Source organism: Ambystoma mexicanum, chromosome 3q, assembly GCF_040938575.1.
Source record: "Ambystoma mexicanum isolate Mex_15411 chromosome 3q, UKY_AmexF1_1, whole genome shotgun sequence".
Classification (NCBI taxonomy): domain Eukaryota; kingdom Metazoa; phylum Chordata; class Amphibia; order Caudata; family Ambystomatidae; genus Ambystoma; species Ambystoma mexicanum.
In genome coordinates, this window is record NC_090926.1 from 1,226,891,397 (window position 1) to 1,226,904,591 (window position 13,195).

General features: G+C 46.9%; 1 long non-coding RNA gene across 2 annotated transcripts in view; it reads left to right on the forward strand.

The window, feature by feature from the left end:
• LOC138447792 (uncharacterized) overlaps positions 1 to 13,195 on the forward strand; it is a 43,040-nt gene that overhangs the window by 16,299 nt on the left and 13,546 nt on the right. The gene's annotated exons all lie outside the window — the stretch shown is intronic.

Consider the following 13,195-nt stretch of genomic DNA (forward strand, 5'->3'; position numbering starts at 1 on the left):
TCACACATCCTTAGCTCATTGCCGGTAGTCATGTGGTTTGGAATCACACAACCCCAGCACTCTATGCTCCAAAGCCCCTTATGCCTACCCACGTTTGCCTCATTATACTCCTCGCTCCCCACCACTGTGGTTCTCACCCCAAAAAATGAATGGAAATTGCAACAAGGACAGATCTCCTTTAAGAATCTCCTTCTCTCCCAGGTGGGCGATCCAAGATCTTAAGAGTGATGTCCCTCCAACCCCCTGCGCCCCTCCCCCACCACACTGCCCCCCATCTCCACTGGAGAGCACATCTGTAAGACTAGAATTTCTCGAGATGTATTGAATATCCGGATCTACGGGATTTGCGTGAGAATATTACATTCCACTGCAAACCAAACTGGAGGGACACCCACGAACCCCCGCCCCCAAACCTCATAATCCCTCACCTTCATTAATACCCTAACCCAACCCCCTACCTACATTACGGCAAAATGTGTTAAAATAAAATTAATATATTGGGCTTCAAAGAACTGGGCCTGCAATGTTATTTGGCAATTATATAGCGCGCTCTAGATCATTGCTATGACCACAAAGCGCTGGTAGGTTGAATGCCCTCAGGAACCCAGTCGAGAGAATAAGATGTCATTGGGTGCACCGATTATGTGTGCAGCTGGAGCAATTTCCTGATGGTAGCTGCATTATAGCATTAGCTCAGGTGGTATTTGATATCAGTTGAATGTGTGCAGTCTAGAGGATGGTCACCAGGACTGGGTTCCGACTGTGTTAAGGCTGTGTAGGACGCTTATGTGTGCAGCTAGGCCGATTTCGAGGGGTATAGCTGTGTTTTATCAGAGTGTTTAGGTGCTTATGAAGTATTGTTCATATGTGAGCAGATATGCCAAAATTGATTGAGGGGTGGAGCTGCGCTCCAATTGTGTGTTGGTGTAGAGTAGAGAGGGAGCGTGGCGGTATGAAAGGCGAGTGTCTGGGAGGAGGAGGTGATCTAACAAGCTTGCTGTTCCGGATTTCAGGTCCGCGTTTGTGAGTGCTGCAGAATGTATTTGGAACTTAATAGCCACATTCAGTGGCGTTATAGCTCGGGGTCTCTCAGAACATTTGTTATCAAGTTGCAAGGTCCCAGCAGTCTTAGATGGTCATAATCGTAATATACGGAAAGAGTCAGGTTTTTAGAAGTTTGGCGAAGGCCATGTAGTCATGGTTGTGTCGAATATGAGGGGGGGGTGGGGGGGGAGTGAGTGCCACAGAGTAGTGGGCCAAGGTTGAAAAAGCGGATCCAATTAGAGGTTGGAATCACCAGGAAGAGGGCAGTGCTTGATCTTAGGGTCTATGATGGGAGGTAGGGTTTCATCGTCTATTGAAGGTATGTTGGGCCCATCTTGTGCACTGCTCCGTGGGTAATGCATAGGCTCTTGAAGGTGGCTCTTCGTACGACGGGGAGCCAGTGGAGGGTCAAAGAGCAGGAGATGATGCATGCGCAAATGATTCCTGATAGAGTGTTGAGATAGTGGTTGAAGAGGAGGGCATAGAGACATGTACCTTGGGACCCTCCAGTATTCACGGGGCGAGCAGTTGAGACAAAACGGGGGAGGGAGACGGTTTGTTTTCTGTTGCTGAGGAAAGAGGCAATCCATTTGAGAGCCGTGCCACAGATTCCTATGGAATGGAGGCGGTCAAGGAGGACTGAACGGTCACTGTGTCAAAGGCTGCAGAGAGATCGAGGAGCATCAGTGCTGCGCAACTCTCAAGAGTCTGCCGTCATCTTGAGATCATCCTAGATTGAGATCAGAGTGGTTTCTGTGCCATGTCGAGGCCTGAAGCCTGATAGTGTGGGGTCAAGGAGATTGTTGGATTCTACAAAGTAGTTGAGCTGGGAGTATGGAGTCTGGTCAATGAGTTTTGCTAGGGATCTGGTGTTGGAGCTTGGTCTGTAATTCTTGGGTTCAAGCGGATCGAGGGATGCAATTTTTACAAGAGGTTTGACATGCGCTGTTTTAAAGGCTTCTGGGAACACACCAGAGGTAAAGGAGTTGTTTAGTATGGCTCTTGCATGTTCTCCTGCGCAGGTAGAGGAGAATATTTCTTTCAGAACAGAGGCGGGGCGGGGGCCGAGGTGTGATCTGGAGGGATCCTAGCTATTAGTAGGTACAGGAACTTGTCTCTGGAGGTGGGTTTGAAAGAATCGAAGGTTGGTCGAGTGGTCGTCTGGGCAATGGGATCAGGCGGGGTCAATGAAGGGTAGGGTTTCAGCGAGAACAATTTGGAGTTAAGGGTTGCCGTTCTGTCACATGTGGTGGTGTAGAAATGTAGCGAGAGGGCGCCGCAGAGTGATTGTGTGGGAGTGGATTAGGCAGAGATGCAAGTAGGTTTCACAAATTCTGGCATGATCTTGTGAAGTTCTTTGCTGCTGCTGCCACAGGACAGAATCTGTTTATTGTAATAGGCTTTTTTGGCCTTTCAGATCTCGGATGTCATGCATTACTTACCGTAATAGTATTTCCGATTATTGTATCTGCTTAGATTCACATGCTGTGCATATGGTCTGACATCCAGTGGTAACCGCAGAGTATTGCATCTTATCTTTCAGGGACCGAAAGGAGACGTCGGCACAGGCGTGTCTGTAACATTATCCCTATCGTGACGTGTAGTGTACCCAAAATCCCTCAGGCGCCGAGGTACCTCCGATTGTATTTTTTTCTGCCATGAGGGAGCCCAACGCTATTGTGAGTGAGTACATGAAGACAGAAGTAGTAAGACATCTATGATCCTTCCACCCCAAGCGGGGAGGTAGGGAGGGCGCATGTGAATCTAAGCAGATACAATCATCAGAAATGCTATTACGGTAAGTAATGCATGTCTTCTGATGCTTGTTAATCTGCTTAGAATCACCTGCTGTGCATAGACTAGCGAGCAGTACCCGGAGTTGGGTTGTAAGAAGGAACAGTAGAAAAAATATGTCTTAGTACTACTTGTCCCACCTGCGAATCAGACCTAGAATGAGTGTCTAGGCAATAGTGTTTTGTAAAGGAGTGTAAAGAACTCCAGGTTGCCGCTTTGCAAATGGTCTCAAGGGGAACATTTGCAATGAATGCTATGGATGCCCCAGTGCCTCGAGTAGAATGTGCTCTAGGCTTGAAGGGCAGTTCTCTCTTAGCAAGAGTGTAACATAGTGTGATGCATTTGACAATCCACCTTGATATTGCTGATTTAGAGACAGGGACCCCTTCTCTACCAGCTGCCACTGAAACAAAAAATTGGTTTGTTTTCCTCAGCGGTTTCGTTCTTTCCAGGTAGAACATGAGTGCCCTGCGCACATCTAGTGTGTGTAGGCTTCTTTTGGCCATGCTAGTAGGATTCTGGAAAAAGGTAGGTAGTTCAATCGATTGGTTCACATGGAACGTCGAGATGAATATAGGTGCAAATCTGGGGCGAGTGCACAGACTGACCTTATCCCTGTGGACTGTAACAAAGGGGTCTAGAACAGTAGTTCGCTAAACCTTCTAATAGAAGTGACAGCTACTTTTAGGTCCCCACGCAGGAGCCGAGGGAGAAATGGGAGGATAAATCCTCTTAACCCCTTCCATAAAGGCCTTGATCACTGGTATCTTCCACCACAACACCTTTTGTTGTGATGTGGTGTAGGCTGAGAGCGCAGCCAGGTGAACCTTTAGGGAATTGAAGACCAACCCAGTGTCTAACAGATGGGTAAGGTACAGCACAATATGTGTGGGTGAGCAATCGAAGGGATTGACACCCTTAGAATTACACCAGATGACAAAACATTTCCATTTGCTGTCATAGCAGTAATGTGTGTTAGGTTTTTTAGCTTCCCAGAGTATGTCCATGCACCTCTGAGGGAGCTGTAGGTGTCCAAACTCTATGATCTCAGGAATCAGGCAGCTAAGTTCAGAGTTTGTGGGCATGGGTGTAGGGTCTCCCCCCTGTCCTGAGACAACATGTTGTACGGGCAGGGTAGTTTTACTGGTGGGGAGAGGGACATTTCCATCAGATGAGCGAACCAGGGTGGGCGGGCCCACATTGGGGCCAGCAGTATCATGGTAACTGGTTCCTGGTGCATCTTGTGCACTATCTTGAAAAGAAGGGGAGTCAGGGAAAAAGCATAGACAAATTTCCCTGACCATGTTATCCAGAGACCGTTCCCCTTGGAGCGGTTCTGGGGGTACCTGGAGGCGTAGTGTTGGCATTGGGCGTTCTCCTGAGTTGAGAACAGGTCGATCTCTGGGAAGCCCTATTCTGCAAAGACGTTGGACACAATGTCTTTGTGCACACGCCATTCGTATTCTTCGGGCAGAAGAAAATCTCTGCTGAGCACATCTGCCAGAAGATTGAGTTCCCCTAGAACATGTTGGGATAACGGAAACATCTTGTGTCTGAGAGCCCATATCCAAATGTTTTGGGACCGCTTGGATAGCCATGGGGAGTGTGTGACCCCTTGTTTGTTCAGGTAATACATGGCTGTAGCGCTTTAGAATCAGCACTGTCTTCCTTTGTAGCTGCATCTGAAAGGCCTTTAATGCCTTGAACACCGCTAATCGCTCCAGTAAATTTATATGGTTGGATGCTACTTGAGGGGACCACACTCCATGTGCTGTCTGCTGAAGCAGGTGAGCCCCCCACCCCGTGAGAGATGCGTCTGTCGTGAGAGTGGCTTCCACTGCAGGGGTGGTGAAGGTCTTCCCCTTCAAGCGGTTTTCTCTTGACCACCACTGCAGAGAGAGAACGAGGGCTGGCGAGACAACTACCATATCTTCCCATTGTCCACTGGCCGGGGTTCTGGATAATCGTAGACAGCTTCGAGAGAATTACTTCGGCGTTTGGGCTTATTCCTTTTCTGCCAAAAAACATGGGACAGGCCGCGGACAAATCTTTGGATACTCCATGATGTCGGAACATATGCACAGCATGTGATTCTAAGCAGATTAACAAGCATCAGAATTGTAATTACGGTGGTGGAGGGCAAACATGGATCTGTTGAGATTGGCTTCAGATGCTCGCCATTTGCGTTCAAGGGAGTTATTTTGATTTTTGCGTATCCTCAGGACGGGCGTGCACCATATGGGGGGGATGGTCCTTTGCGTGAGCATGCAGGGCAAAAGGGGGTGAGCGGAATTAGTGAATCTTCAAGCCAGGAGTCTAACAATTTGATGGTTAAGGGTCTACCACAGGACAGAGTGGAAGGGGGACGGAGTAGCAGGGCTTCAGCTAAGTCAGGAAGTACTTTGACTTTGTTCCAGCATTTGTGAGCAGAGGAGGGGTGGGGGCGCTGTAGGAGGAGGAGCTGGTGGATTGAGAAAGGGATGGCAAAGTGATCTGTGCAGATAAGTGACTTGGGACTAGATATGGAGACATGGTCATAGGAGCTGAAAATTATTTCAAGGGTATGCCCCGCCTGAGTGAGTTGGGCCAGTGGTACCATGGGAGAGGTTGAGAGCATTGAGACTGTCGACCAGCGGATGGGTTATGGGGTTGTTGGGCATATCAAACCAGATATTCAAATCTCCCAGGAGTGTAAGCGATGGGTGCTTTACCTGACTGGTAGCTATACAGTCACAAAGATTGTGGGCGAAATGTGTCATGACTCGTCGAAGGTACTATGCTAAAATTACCATAATCTCCATAATGTAAATCACAGAGCCCCAGATACATGGCCAGGTCTACCCCCCCCCCTTTAAATGATGTACTGACATTACTCCCAACGAAATGAGGAAAGGCCCTGTATGGCCTTTCACCCAAACATTCCCCTCGCCACTCCATGGATATGTTTGGGCCAGTAGCCCTTTCCTGAAGGCCACTTATGCTCACGTACAAGCTAAGGTATCAATAACTAGGTGTAAGGAACTAATATTACCAAAACCTTTTGTTTATCCGCTGGCATGAATTTGTTCACTTATAAATTGTTGTCATTGGGAAACAGCGTTGCATAATCTCCTGAGATTCTGCAGTGATCCCTACCTTAAATCGTTGGGTGCAACCTCCTCCCCCACTCCCAAAGCATATCTGGGGCACCGACTAAACATATGCCCTAAACATGCCTAAGGTGGCTCAGCACAACACCCCACATACCTTGCCTGTCACGCCATGTGAAGGAACTTCAGGTAATCGTCAGAAAAGAAACTGCAATTGGTGGTGCCGGGTAAGTCAAGAATTCAACTAAGCCACTGAGCAGCCCCAGATGTGGAACTGGTACTCTCAAAAATTGGGACCGGAAGGAATTGTAGCGCGAGACCCCTACAACACATTCGGTTTAAACAAGCCTTCTGTTGACCAGAGAATCTCACCTCAGTCACTTACTCCCATTTAACGACTTATGTTAACCATCATAGTAGCATTAGATTGGAAATTAGAGATCCTTGCCGAGGTATCCATCAGTGTGCGCCACTGATCCGAGGCCCACTTTGAGAATGCAACCCCCCCCCCCCATCCAGCCGTTTGTTCATGTTGCATTCGCTCGTTTTTTGTTTTGGAAGTAGCGGTGCCGTGCCTTTCGTCGACGGCACTAGTGTTTATAAATCATGTAAATTGCTCCTTGAAAGTGAATAACCTTCCATTGCGTTATTTATGTATGCTGTGCCTAGAGCTTGTTTGCATAACTCCACGCTTAAGTAAACATGTATGGTCTTGTACCGCTTTTCCATTTTTACCCTCGCCATTTTTATTTACAGGGAACAGCGTGATGCTGTGCAAATAATTTAAACTTACTGTGACTTAACTGCAACATTGTGTGTTCTTAGAAGTGATTCAGTTCCTATTAGATAAAGCCTTTCTTACAGTGTAGCCGATTTAATGATTTAGGTAACACAATGATGTCCCCTCGTGCTCATCTGTTGGTGGCCTCGGAGGCCATCACCTAGAACTGCCCAAGAGCACGTTATTTATTACATGTTTGGTGGATTACATGGCACCAGAACTACAACCCCTAGAATACACCGCGAAATACACTTGTGTTACCATAGAATCAACACAAAATCCCTCTAACCTAATGTTGATTGTTTTACTCATCATACCTTGGCCAGCCACTGAGCACAACCCGTGAGCTAAGCACTGTTGTATGGATTTAACCAACAAGCGGTCTCCTAACATTGTATAAGCGGTTGCTCCACATGCGTGCAAAGGCCACCAAAGTAGGCCAAAGCCTATGTTGCTCGGCATCGACCTGCTTCCAGGACAAGTGCATTGCCATTGTGCCATAAAAACAATCTCTCCATTCAAACAAACCCGCTACCCGGCATTCCACTCTGCTCAATCGGAAATATTGCCTTACGGAGTGGTCGACCTCAGGGCTCTGCCCTTGTACTGCTATTACGTAAATTTGACCTCAACCCAGTGACCAACCTTCTCCCTAGATTTGCAATGCATTTGAATGCATAGGCAGGTGATACTCAGATTTCTAATTTGGCAACTCAAAGCCCCACAAGCCTTACTCCCGCCCACCGTGCACAGCCAGATATAAAAAGGTAAGGCAAATGGAGGCCTGATCATTATCTTCAGTGCAGACCGGTGCCGGGGAAGATTGGGCTCCAACTGGTTTTGTGATGTTATCAATAAATGCTCTGGTTTTTTGGTTGCGGTTTCTTTTGGGTGGCATGGACATGTTTGGGGGTCAGTTAACTGCAAGGAGGTACATTCCCTGTTTCTTTTTCTTCTTCCTCTTCTTATTTTGTATTGATGGAGGAAATACGTCGTAGAGAGGAACCTCAGAATTAGAAGTTTCTTATACTTCTGAAGGAACAGAGCCGGAGTTGAGGTTTTCCGATGGCAAATGGAGAGGAGAATTTAATACAATTACCGATTGGGCGATGAAGCCACAGGGATCAAAGTGCTCTCCGTCCTGGTCTCTGGCATCTCCAAGGGTGGGTGATCGGCAGCTATGACTGGACTGGATTTGGTAGATTGGATATGTCACTCAGAGGAGCGATACTCAATTCAGACAGTTTACAGGCTATCCAATCAACTTTGGCTATTACAGATTGTAGAGAGAGATCGTATGGGATGAAGCTTCTGATCTAGTATTTCATACAGTTTAGTCAGAATGAATAGGCTTGCGTCAACAGTCGTAAGTGTTGCGTCAAGGCCAACAGTGGAGCTAGAGGAGCAGCCAAAAGAGGGACGCAGAGTTGGCTTCGAGAAGGAAGCTACCATAGAAGATTCAGATGAAGAGTCATTAGGAAATGACCCTTCGTTGGTATAGAGAGCAGGCGAATGCGAAAGTCTCATTGTTCCGTCAGCGGTGTCCTGCTGCAAGGGGAGACCATGTGTGGCTTGAGCAAAGGGGGCTGGGATTTGAGTAGAGTGAATCTGAGCAAGTGGAATTTGAGGCGGCATTGTACTGGAAGGCGTGGTATGGAGACTGGAGGAAATAGGTAGCGTGTTTTGTTTTAGAACTTGGAAATAGAGCCGAGGGATTGACGAAGAGGCAACAATGTGGATAATGGCAGGGACTTGATGACCCCCCCCCCCAAATGGGGCTTCAGTCATGAGGTTTGGGGTGTGAAAGATCTCAGGGTCTGGGTTTGAGTCAGTCAAAGTCACACATGACTGCATGGTAAGGTCTGATAGAAGCGGGTTGGAATCAGTGTCAGGAGTAAAACGAGAATTCAAGGAAAAAGTAACGGAGGTTGACTCGTGACTCGACAACTTAGCAGAAGTTCTGTTTAAGAGCGCTATCAGATCTTCTTGGAAGCTAAGAGGTTTCTGATGTCAGCATTAATGTTGAGATTACCATGAGCGCGTAAAGCACGTGGCAGGGCATGGTGTGCCGAGGTTTTTGGCGAGAGATTATGTTGTTTGCTCAGGCGATAGGATACCATCAAGCGTGCTGAGTGAGTCTGGTTTGAACGGAGGGAAATGAAAGTTAGCAAAGGAGTGAAGGGATAATTGAACTTTAGGAACTGCAAAATGAATGAGAGGCAGAGGGGACTGCCGCAGCACTGCGGTCAACAGTAAGCACTCCGGTGGTGCGCGAATGCTGGAGCATGCGCTTGGTGGATTGTGTGGTGGTCACGTGATAGGAGGCGTGGCGGAGTAAGAGAAAGAAAATTAAGCAAATATCAGCATGATAAAAGAAAATACAGAGTCCAAATTATTCATATTGTATGTACAAGGCTGTTCCAAGGTGAAAATAGGATCCAATACAATTCGAAGGGCTGAAGATAGAAAGCCTAGGCACACGGCGAGCGGGACAAGCAGGAAGCAATCAGCACTCTGTACTGTACCTCACCCACCTATCTGACAATCAAGGTACAGCTTCTACCATCCCCTGAGATCAGAGGGAGAGTCGTTGCCTGGAGAAAGGCTCGAGGCTCAGGGGTAGGTGGTCATTCATCCCCACTTTAGTTAGTTATTTGTTTATATCACGCCAGAGCCCACAGGCAACAGAGCGCTATAAAACAAACATCTACATACATCAAATACATATGTGAAACAAAAAAAGAACAGGATTGAGACTATTATTCGGGTAAACTCATATAAATCTGGTTTTCAGAAACTAACACACCGAACGCTTAATGCGACTAACAGTACAAAAAAGGCAAAAGATACAGTCATCTCCACCTGATCAACATTGCTGTGGGAGAACGGGATCAACTACTACGTTCAGGTCTGACGTAGTGCTAAACTCCGCCCACCTTAGAGACCCCCAGCTCTTTTGCTGAACTTTGGGACTGTGTACTTTTAATTCTATGCGTTTACTGTGTTTCTATTAGTTGTGGAGTCTGACAAACTCCATAGGCATCATCTTTTACATTGTATCGCACAGCACCTTCAGTGCAGGGGCACGGGGAAGTCTTCTCAGATTGTCGAAGGTTTAAATACCTTCTCTTGGATAAACTACTGTTTCCAAGAGCAGTAAAGTGAAATTGACTTTACTTACACTTTTAACTTTCTAGACCCAGCCCACACTATCTTACAATAGGGTGCTAGAGTGGTTGTGGTTACTTGGTATCCCCTTTGTCTAGCTTCTCATGTAACATTTCTATGTTACCCTTTCCTCAAAGAATGGTTGGTGGCAGTGGTTTACTTTTAACTACTGTGGTGTGCTTTTACCGCGGGCTGCGTTCGCAGCTGCAGTAAAGCACCAAAAGGCCAGTCTTTTGTTTCCGTCATTTCTTTGTAGAAAGGGCCTTCTTGATTTAACCTGCGCGCCAAACCAGGTTTGGTCCCTTTGTTCGTTTGGTCTTTGGCGGGATTCACGAGTGAAGCCCGCCTCTGGCTCCGGGTGTCTGGAGGCAGCAGGAAGCGAGGGAGGTGCCTGAAACTCCCTGTGCTTAGTCTCCTAGGAGACAGGAATGCACTCTTAGGTGATTGGCCAGCTGGGTGACTGACAGCTAGGCTGGAATGAATGAGAGAAAATGCATAAAAGGCAAGGCTTTTATGGCCTGGAAGGCAGAGTCGACCACTGGACGAAGGAACCCAAAGAAGAACTTGAAGAGGACTCCTGCTGCAACTCCTGGACCATTGGTTCGCCCAGTGAAGCCCTGCTGCTGTGCTGAAACTCCAATTTTGTTTAGACTAGAGAAGCCCTGTAAGGACGACTTCTCCCTTTGAGTTGGTGGGACCAATCAACTCCAAAGTAAGCCACCTGGACATCCATCTCGGAGCTGGTTGAAATTCCACTGCAGTTGCTGCTGAAACCAAATAGCCAGGGAGAGGAACACCAGATATTGTGAGTTGCTTTTAAGTTGCCCAAGAGCTCAAGGAAGATCCTCCGAAATCCCAGGAAGCAGGACTGACCAAGCTTGAGCCACCCCCAACAGAGTGCTGGACCCCAGATAAAAGGAAATCCCATCTCGACAGCCAAGCGTCTGCAGTACTGCTATTTGCTTAGACGCAAGGAGCTGGAATCGTGAAGTGCCGCTGAATTGAAGTTGGTCCTTTTTGGTTGCCAATCTTCCCGTTGCAGTGCAGGAGTCCTCCAGACATCCTACCCCTCTTGTCCCCACGACTGAGGTCCAGGAACAGAAGCCAGCCAAAGCCCATTTTCTTCTTACCAAAGGTACTGTACAGTCTAAGAGAACTTACCTATTGTCTGGGTTGCTCTGTAGAGTTACTAACAGCTTCTTTACTTCACAAACCTAATCGTCTTGTGGCCCTGCTTTAATTTCTTCTTTCCTACAAAGAAAGACTTCTAAAACATTGAGCAAGACTTAAACATACCTGCAAGAAATGTTTCAGCTCACCTAGACTTTTGCCCAATTGACTTAGGGCTAGCCTGGATTCCTGTATGACTCTTCTTCCCTCTGACGTGTTTGGTCTTCCTTCCAGGAAGGGGTGAACTAACTTTGCATTGAAGGGTTACCAAAAGTACTTCCCTGCTTCAGAATATTTGTGAGATCTCTTGTTTGCTCTAATAACCTGTTTCCTTGGGCATACTTATAAGTCTGATTCTAAATGCTAACAGTGGTATATTAATGTACACAGTGTGCCATTTACTAAAGTCACCCGAGGGTGTAGGAAATGTGTGCGCCATCCCAAATGGGTACTTGCTGATTTAGAAATATCAAGAGTGTGTATTGTTGTGGATTTGTGTGTTACCATTACATTGCCCCCTTCTGAAGAAGGCTTACTCTGACTGTTAAATAATTGTTTAATCAAGAAACCTTGTGTACAATAGTTTATTTGAATACTTGTCACTGTGAATCTCTGTGTAACTCCCCTACAGCTCACACTGACCCCTCTTGAGATAAGCCTGGCTACTCATCCTCACTACCAACCTGTGTAGTACAGACTTATACCAAAGGTTGGGTTCTTATTGCCAGGAGGTCAGGGTTGTTGTAGTGCACCTAAAGGGTACTGCATACAATCTTGCCTGACAATCACTAAGAGAAAAGGAAGGACAGTAGAAAACATTTACCACACCCCACCAAGATGCAATCTCTGCCAGGCTGAATACACCACTGTTCAACCTTAATCCTTCTAATAAACTTGAAGGTCAACCATTCTGACAACCCAAAGTCCAGTTTTCTGGCAAAGCCATGCCAGCACCTTATTTCTGAAGGTAAGGCTTCTATGGTCCATTACGCTCTTTCTCACAACATCGTCAACAATTGGGGGCATAGAGGTTTTACTAATGCGTAATCATATGGAGAGGCCATAGTTAGAGTTGGTAACATGCTGTTGGGAGGGATGCGCCAATATATGAGCCGACTCTCCCGATACATCCAGAGAAGTTGATGAAGGCACATGCGCTTGTTGATCATTTGTGCTGGATGTTTCAGAGAAGTTGATGAAGGCACATGTGCTTGCGGATCATTTGTGCTGGAGGGTTCAGAGAAGTTGATGTAGGCACATGCGCTTGCTGATCATTTGTGCTGGAGGGTTCAGAGAAGTTGATGAAGGCACATGGGTTTGCTGATCATTTGTGCTGGAGGGTTCAGAGAAGTTGATGTAGGCACACCTGCTTGCTGATCATTTGTGCTGGAGGGTTCAGAGACGTTGATGTAGGCACACATGCTTGCTGATCATTTGTGCTGGAGGGTTCAGAGAAGTTGATGTAGGCACACATGCTTGCTGATCATTTGTGCTGAAGGGTTCAGAGAAGTTGATGTAGGCACACATGCTTGCTGATCATTTGTGCTGAAGGGTTCAGAGAAGTTGATGTAGGCACATGCGTTTGCTGATCATTTGTGCTGGAGGGTTCAGAGAAGTTGATGTAGGCACATGCGCTTGCTGATCATTTGTGCTGGAGGGAATCGATAAGACTTGGACATTGGATGAGATTTTTCAAAGTTTCAAAAATGTGTCAATTGGGGGCTGTGGAGCGTTTCTCGACCCAGGAACCATCTGGCAGGAGGTGACCCTAATATCACCCGAGTTTATACCCTTCCCTTCCAGTGGTGGTTGATTAAATCTGACGCGCAAGAAGCTATTTGCAAGCTGAAACTCAGCTTGTACCTTTTTGCACAAAGTGTTTTCTGTTTCTTCCAATATCAGCGTAAACGGATTGCAACAGCACCCTCATGCCCTTGGGCTTGGGGGCTTTACAAATGTAAAAAGTTGCAGCTATGGCTAAAGGGGCCTTTGTGAGTCACTTTAGTTTACAGACAAATGAGAGAACGATGGATTGCTCTCTGGATAGATTGAACCGGCTGCAGCGATTGGTTTAGCTGGCAGTGTGGCTTGACGGACTGAGCATGAATGTTACGGCCTAGGTAGGGTTCTTGACTCTAACCAGAAACCT